The sequence below is a fragment of the Globicephala melas genome, chromosome 3 (genome assembly GCF_963455315.2).
Source record: "Globicephala melas chromosome 3, mGloMel1.2, whole genome shotgun sequence".
Taxonomy (NCBI): domain Eukaryota; kingdom Metazoa; phylum Chordata; class Mammalia; order Artiodactyla; family Delphinidae; genus Globicephala; species Globicephala melas.
The window spans coordinates 132,054,590-132,063,518 of NC_083316.1; the positions used below are offsets into that span (position 1 = coordinate 132,054,590).

The 8,929-nt window shown below is 43.4% G+C and overlaps 1 non-coding gene across 1 annotated transcript; it reads left to right on the top strand.

The window, feature by feature from the left end:
• The first annotated feature begins 1,678 nt into the window (after positions 1-1,678).
• On the top strand, positions 1,679-1,785 carry LOC115840838 (U6 spliceosomal RNA). Its single transcript, XR_004034596.1, has one exon. It is a non-coding gene; the product is annotated as a U6 spliceosomal RNA (small nuclear RNA).
• The last annotated feature ends 7,144 nt before the right edge of the window (positions 1,786-8,929 follow it).

Here is an 8,929-nt window from a genome sequence, read left to right on the forward strand (position 1 = left end):
AAACGCCATTTTTTTTTTTTTTTCTTTTTTTTTTTGCAGTGTGCGGGCCTCTCACTGTTGTGGCCTCTCCCGTTGTGGAGCACAGGCTCCGGACGCACAGGCTCAGCGGCCATGGCTCACGGGCCCAGCCGCTCCGCGGCACGTGGGATCTTCCCGGACCGGGGCACGAACCCGTGTCCCCTGCATCAGCAGGCATACTCTCAACCACTGCACCACCAGGGAAGCCCTAAAATGCCACTTTTAAAATATGACTCAGCCAGAATAGATTCAGCTGACCTAACTCTTGAGGGAAATTAGGTAAATCAGAATATCCTGCTAGGGTGGTTATTCAAGATTGTGGAGTAAGAGGATATGGAACTCACCTCCTTCCACAAGTACCTCAAAAATACATCTCAAAATGGAACGATTCCCACAGAACACCTACTGAACACTAGCAGAAGACCCCAAACATCTGAAAGGACAAGAAAGATCTCCATGTAACTGGATAGGGTGAAAGGGAAAAAAAAAAGAGGAAGCTGATGGGACCTGTGCCCTTGGGAGGGAGCTGAAAAACAGGAAAGGTTCCTGCACCCTGGGAAGCCCCCACACTGTCAGGGAGATCAGCCGGGACAGAAAGGGAGCTTCAGAGGCTCAGAGGAGAGCACAGCAACTGGTTTGTGGTAGGCAGAACAGAGAGAGACTTGCACATTTGATCCATGCCACCACCCTGTGCGCCCCAGCCTGAGATGAACATCTACAGGTACAGGCAGGGACTGGGTGCTGAAACTCAGGGCTTAGAGGACAGACCCAGGGAGAGGACTGCTGTTGGCTGTGCAGAGACAGTCTGAAGACACTAGCGTGTGGTGTGGCCGCAACCATGGTGTGTTTGCAGAAGCCCGGACCCGCCAGAGAAGCAAAGTGCCATTGTTCAGTGGCCTGCAAAGGGAGGGGCAGGGTGGCCATCATGGCTTCTTTCTCCATGTGCTGGCCCCTGCCTCCCCAGGCTCTGGGAGAGTGGACCCCAGCCACTGCCTTGTGGCTCCCACCTCCATGGGCTCTCATGCCCCAGCTGCCACCTCAGCAGGTTCCAGGAGCGGCCATCAGCGGGTTGCCCACTCACAGAGGCAGGACCCAAACCACAGCTGAGCCCCAGGGGCTACGAGGCAGAATGCGGGGCTGAAGTTTCTCCCCACGGCTGCATGAGCCACAGATTTATACTTCCGCCACCGGCTTTGTAAACTGAGTGCCTGCAGGACATCTGAGTGGACAACAAGCGCTCCCCCGACTGGGATGGGTCTAACATTAGCAGCTGTGGGCTCTGTGGGTATGTACACACAGAGGCTGGGCCAGGCCAGGGTCTGAGCTGCCTCCATAGCTCCCACAGTGGGACCAGGTTCATGACTGCTGCAGTTCTGGTACCTAACTTCAGTGGACCTGTGCTGGTGTCCTTATGAAAACAACACCTGAGGAACAGGGCTGATTGCCGGCATACCCAAGGTTGAGACAGGGCCAAAGGCAGTGCCAACAACAGTGTACTTTGTGAGCCCACATAACAAGTGACAGGTGACACAACAGAGCACACTCACCAATGAACAGCTCTGGCAGAGGAATACTCAGTGGCTCCTCTCCCAGTGGGAGTGCTCCAATCCCACATACCTCACACTGCAGCTCAAAAACACAGTTTAGAAATGGATCTGGTGAGCTCGCTTCAGCAGCACATATACTAAAATTGGAACGATACAGAGAAGATTAGTATGGCCCCTGCGCAAGGATGACATGCAAATTCATGTAGCATTCCGTATTTTTGGCAGCTCTATTTACAACAGCCAGGATATGGAAACAACCTAAGTGTCCATCGACAGATGAATGGATAAAGAAGATGTGGCACATATATACAATGGAATATCAGCCATAAAAAGAAACGAAACTGAGTTATTTGTAGTGAGGTGGATGGACCTAGAGACTCTCATACAGAGTGAAGTCAGTCAGAAAGAGAAAAACAAATACCGTATGCTAACACATATACATGGAATCTTAAAAAAAAAACAAAAAATGGTCTGAAGAACCTAGGGGCAGGACAGGAATAAAGATGTAGACGTAGAGAATGGACTTGAGGACACAGGGAGGGGGAAGGGTAAGCTGGGACGAAGTGAGAGAGAGGCATGGACATATATACACTACCAAATGTAAAATAGATAGCTAGTGGGAAGCAGCCGCATAGCACAGGGAGATCAGCTCAGTGCTTTGTGACCACTTAAAGGGGTGGAATAGGGAGGGTGGGAGGGAGACGCAAGAGGGAGGAGATATGGGGTTATATGTATACATATAGCTGATTCACTTTGTTATACAGCAGCAACTAACACAACATTGTAAAGCAATTATACTCCAATAAAGATGTTAAAAAAAAAGAAATGGATCTGGGGGCTTCTACCCCAACAACTAGGGAACAGACCCAGCCTCTAACAGGGCAATGACAACCACAGAGCAAAAAGGAGGCCCTGCTCACTAGTCACTCAATATTCAGTGCAGGCTCTGGTCACCACAACTCCAGTCAAGCCTCCTGTCAAGGAGATAATGGCCAGCATACATTGAGGAAAGAGGTGGCAGTCATCCACACTAAAAATAGTCCTTGCACCAAAAAATATTAAACCCACACAAGCTACACAGGGATGCTCCCACATAAAAATAGCCCTCCAAGACCACAGCAGATAATTGTTTCTCTTAAACTCATACAGCAAGAGAAATATAAGTAAAATGAAGCAGCAGAGGAACCTCTCCCAATTAAAAAATCAAGAGAATTCCCCTAAAAGAACAATGAAACAGACCTCTTCAGTCAAATAGACAGAGTTCAAAAAGGAGATAATGAAAATACTGAAGGAATTAAGGACTATTGACAGAAAGGCAGATTACTGTAAAAAGGAACTAGAAACTATAAAGGGGAATGAAGAAAAATTAGAAAATTCATTCACCGAGATGAAAGCTGAGCTAAAGTCAATGAATAGCAGAATTAATAATGCAGAAGAACAAATAAGTGATCTGGAAGATAGAATAATGGAAATCACCCAATGAGAATCACAAACAGAAAGCCAAATTAAAAAAAAAAGCAATATAAGAGACCTATGGGCTAATATAAAGCATTCCAATCTATACTTAAAGGGGATCCCAGAAGGAAAAGAGAGAGAAAAGGGGATTGAAAAGGTATTTGAAGAAGTTATGACTGAAAACTTCCCAAACGTAAAAAGGAAACAGATTTCCAGGTACAGGAAGTACAGAGGGTCCCAAACAAGATAAATCCAAACAGACCTACACCAAGACATATTACAATTAAAACGAAAAAACTTAAAGATAGAGGATTCTAAAGGCAGCAAGAGAAAAACAGAGTTAAGGCTTCATAAGGCTATGAGCTTATGTCTCTAAAGAAACACTACAAGCTAGAAGGGAGTGGCAAGATATATTCAAAGTCCTGGAAGGGAAAAATCTGCAACCTAGGATACTCTACTGAGCAAGATTATCATTTAGAATAGGAGAGAGAAATAATTCTTCAGACAAGCAAAACCTAAAAAATTACAGTAATACAAAACCTATCCTAAAGGAAATATTGAAAGATCTTCTCTAAATAGAAAAGAAGAATCAATACAGAAGAGAAAATCACAATTAGAAACTAAATCACTCAAGCCAGTACACAGGTTAAAAAAAAAAATTCAAAAAATATCTGTGAAAGTGATAACCACAATAAACAACAAAAGGATGAACAAGAAGAAGGAAAAGAGGACATGAAAATTATAAAATGTGTGGGATAGTAAGAAAATGTAGATTTTTTTTTCAAGAATGTGTTTGAGGCTATGAGACTACCAGTCTAAGGCAATTAGATATAGGAAGGGGTTAACATACTTGAAAAACAGAGTAACCACAAATCAAAAACATACAATAGATTCACAAAAACCAAAAAGAAGAGAACATAAGTATAATACAAAAGAAAATCATCAAACCACAAAAGGAAAAAACAGAAAGGAAAACAAAGGGACAAAGCAGAAATATAAAATCAATGGGAGGGGCTTCCCTGGTGGCGCAGTGGTTGAGAGTCCGCCTGCTGATGCAGGGGACACAGGCTTGTGCCCAGGTCTGGGAGGATCCCACATGCCGCAGAGCGGCTGGGCCCGTGAGCCATGGCCGCTGAGCCTGCGCATCCAGAGCCTGTGCTCCGCAATGGGAGAGGCCACAACAGTGAGAGGCCCGTGTACCACAAAAAAAAAAAAAAAAAAAAAAAAACAATGGGAAAAGAAGTTTTAAAATGGCAATAAATACATATCTATCAATAATTACCTTAAATTTCAATAGATTAATGCTCCAATCAAAATACACAGAGTGGCCGATTGGATAAAAAACAAGAGTCTGCAATATGCTGCCTACAAGAGACTCACTTTAGGGCAAAGGACACACATAGATTGAAAGTGAGGGGATGTAAAAAGCTTTTTCATGTAAATGGAAATGACAAGAAAGTGGGAGTCAAAATATTCATATCAGACAAAACAGACTTTAAAACAAAGGCTGGGAGGGGAAAGATGGCAGAACAGTAAGACGTGGAGATCACCTTCCTCCTCACAGATACATCAGAAATATATCTACACGTGGAAAAGCTCCTACAGAACACCTACTGAACGCTGGCAGAAGACCTTAGACCTCCCAAAAGGCAAGAAACTCCCCACTTCCCTGTGTAGGGCACAAGAAAAAAGAAAAAACAGAGACAAAGAAAAGGGACGGGACCTGCACCTCTTGGAGGGAGCTGTGAAGGAGGAAAGGTTTCCACATACTAGGAGCCCATTTGTGGGCAGAGACTGCGGGTGGCGGAAGGGGGAAGCTTCCAAGCCGCGGAGGAGAGCGCAGCAACAGGGGTGTGGAGGACAAAGCGGAGAGATTCCCGCACAGAGGATCGGTGCCGACCGGCACTCACCAGCCCGAGAGGCTTGTCTCCTCACCCGCCGGGGCGGGCGGGCACGGCTGGGAGCTGAGGCTTGGGCTTCGGTAGGAGAGGACTGGCGGCGTGAACACAGCCTGAAGGGGTTAGTGCACCACAGCTAGCCGGGAAGGCATCCCGGGAAAAGTCTGGACCTGCTGAAGAGGCAAGACACTTTTTCTTCCCTCTTTGTTTCCTGGTGTGCGAGGAGAGGGGATTAAGAGCGCTCCTTAAAAGAGCTCCAGAGATGGGCGCGAGCTGCGGCTAACAGCGCAGACCCCAGAGACGGGCATGAGATGCTAAGGCTGCTGCTGCCACCACCAAAAAGCCTGTGTGCGAGCACAGGTCACTATCCACACCTCCCCTTCCGGGAGCCTGTCCAGCCCGCCACTGCCAGGGTCCCGGGATCGAGGGACAACTTCCCCAGGAGAACGCATGGCGTGCCTCAGGCTGGTGCAACGTCATGCTGGCCTCTGCTGCCGCAGGCTCGCCCCGCATCGTGCCCCCACTCCCTCCCCCCGGCCTGAGTGAGCCAGAGCCCCCGAATCAGCGGCTCCTTTAACTCTGTCCTGTCTGAGAGAAGAACAGATGCCCTCCAGCGACCTACACGCAGAGGCGGGGCCAAATCCAAAGCTGAGCCCCTGGGAGCTGTGCGAACAAAGAAGAGAAAGGGAAATCTCTCCCAGCAGCCTCAGAAGCAGCGGATTAAATCTCCACAATCAACTTGATGTACCCTGCATCTGTAAAATACCTGAACAGACAACAAATCATCCCAAATTGAGGAGGTGGACTTTGAGTGCAAGATTTATTATTTTTCCCCCTTTTCCTGTTTTTGGGAGTGTATATGTGTATGCTTCTGTGTGAGATTTTGTCTGTATAGCTTTGCTTTCACCATCTGTCCTAGGGTTCTATCCGTCTGTTTTTTTGTTTGTTTTCTTTTACTATAAAAAAATTATTTTTCTTAATAATTATTTTTTATTTTAATAACTTTATTTTATCTTATCTTACTTTATTTTCTTTTATCCTTTCTTTCTACTTTTTCTCCCTTTTATTCTGAGCTGTGTGGATGAAAGGCTCTTGGTGCTGCAGCCAGGAGTCAGTGCTGTGCCTCTGAGGTGGGAGAGCCAACTTCAGGACACTGGTCCACAAGAGACCTCCCAGCTCCACGTATCAAATGGTGAAAATCTCCCAGAGATCTCCGTCTTAACAAAAACACCCAGCTTCACTCAACAACCAGCAAGCTACCGTGCTGGACACCCTATGCCAAACAACTAGCATGACAGGAAGACAACCCCACCCATTAGCAGTGCCTGCCTAAAATCATAATAAGTCCACAGACACCCCAAAACACAGCAGTGCACACGGTCCTACCCACCAGAAAGACAAGATCAAGCCTCATCCACCAGAACACAGGCACTAGTCCTGTCTCCAAGGAAGCCTACACAACCCACTGAACCAACTTTAGCCACTTGAGACAGACACCAAAAACAACGGGAACTACGAAATTGCAGGCTGCAAAAAGGAGACCCCAAACACAGTAAGATAAGCAAAATGAGAAGACAGAAAAACACACAGCAGATGAAGGAGCAAGATAAAAACCCACCAGACCTAACAAATGAAGAGGAAATAGGCAGTCTACCTGAAAAAGAATTCAGAATAATGACAGTAAAGATGATCCAAAATCTTGGAAACAGAATAGAGAAAATGCAAAAAACATTTAACAAGGACCTAGAAGAACTAAAGATGAAACAAGCAATGATGAACAACACAATAAATGAAGTTAAACATACTCTAAAAGGGATCAATAGCAGAATAACTGAGGCAGAAGAACGGATAAGTGACCTGGAAGATAAAATAGTGGAAATAACTACTGCAGAGCAGAATAAAGAAAAAAGAATGAAAATAACTGAGGACAGTCTCAGAGACCTCTGGGACAACATTAAACGCACCAACATTCTAATTATAGGGGTTCCAGAAGAAGAAGAGAAAAAGAAAGGGACTGAGAAAATATTTGAAGATAGTTGAAAACTTCCCTAATATGGGAAAGGAAATAGTTAATCAAGTCCAGGGAGCACAGAGAGTCCCATACAGGATAAATCCAAAAAGAAATATGCGAAGACACATATTAATCAAACTGTCAAAAATTAAAAACAAACAAAACATATTAAAAGCAGCAAGGGAAAAACAACAAATAACACACAATGGAATCCCCATAAGCTTAACAGCTGATCTTTTAGCAGAAACTCTGCAAGCCAGAAGGGACTGGCAGGACATATTTAAAGTGATGAAGGAGAAAAACCTACAACCAAGATTACTCTACCCAGCAAGGATCTCATTCAGATTTGATGGAGAAATTACAACCTTTACAGACAAGCAAAAGCTGAGAAAGTTCAGCACCACCAAACCAGCTTTACAACAAATGCTAAAGAATCTTCTCTAGGTAAGAAACACAAAAGAATGAAAAGACCTACAATAACAAAGCCAAAACAATTAAGAAAATGGGAATAGGAACATACATATTGATAATCACCTTAAATATAAATGGATTAAATGCTCCCACCAAAAGACACAGACTGGCTGAATGGATGCAAAAACAAGACCCATATATACGCTGTTTACAAGAGACTCACCTCAGACCTAGAGAAACATACAGACTGAAAGTGAGGAGATGGAAAAAGATATTCCATGCAAATGGAAACCAAAAGAAAGCTGGTGTAGCAATTCTCATATCAGACAAAATAGACTTTAAAATAAAGACTATTACAAGAGACAAAGAAGCACACTACATAATGATCAAGGGATCAATCCATGAAGAAGACAAAACAATTGTAAATATTTATGCACCCAACATAGGAGCACCACAATACATAAGGCAAATACTAACAGCCATAAAAGGGGAAATCGACAGTAACACATTCATAGTAGGGGACTTTAACACCCCACTTTCACCAATGGACAGATCATCCAAAATGAAAATAAATAAGGAAACACAAGCTTTAAATGATACATTAAACAAGATGGACTTAATTGATATTTATAAGACATTCCATCCAAAAACAAGAGAATACACATTTTTATCAAGGGCTCATGGAACATTCTCCAGGATAGATCATATCTTGGGTCACAAATCAAGCCTTGGTAAATTTAAGAAAACTGAAATTGTATCAAGTATCTTTTCCAACCGCAACGCTATGAGACTAGATATCAATTACAGGAAAAGATCTGTAAAAAATACAAACACATGGAGACTAAACAATACACTACTTAATAACGAAGTGATCACTGAAGAAATCAAAGAGGAAATTTAAAAATACCTAGAAACAAATGACAATGGAGACACGACGACCCAAAACCTATGGGATGCAGCAAAAGCAGTTCTAAGAGGGAAATTTATAGCAATACAAGCCCACCTTAAGAAACAGGAAACATCCCGAATAAACAACCTAACCTTTCACCTAAAGCAATTAGAGAAAGAAGAACCAAAAAAACCCAAAAATAGCAGAAGGAAAGAAATCATAAAGATCAGATCAGAAATAAATGAAAAAGAAATGAATGAAATGATAGCAAAGATCAATAAAACTAAAAGCTGGTTCCTGGAGAAGATAAACAAATTGATAAACCATTAGCCAGACTCATCAAGAAAAAAAGGGAGAAGACTCAAATCAATAGAATTAGAAGTGAAAACAGAGAAGTAAAAACTGACACTGCAGAAATACAAAAGATCATGAGAGATTACTACAAGCAACTCTATGCTAATAAAATGGACAACCTGGAAGAAATGGACAAATTCTTAGAAATGCACAACCTGCCAAGACTGAATCAGGAAGAAATAGAAAATATGAACTGACCAATCACAAGCACTGAAATTGAAACTGTGATTAAAAATCTTCCAACAAACAAAAGCCCAGGACCAGATGGCTTCACAGGCGATTTCTATCAAACATTTAGAGAAGAGCTAACACCTATCCTTCTCAAACTCTTCCAAAATATAGCAGA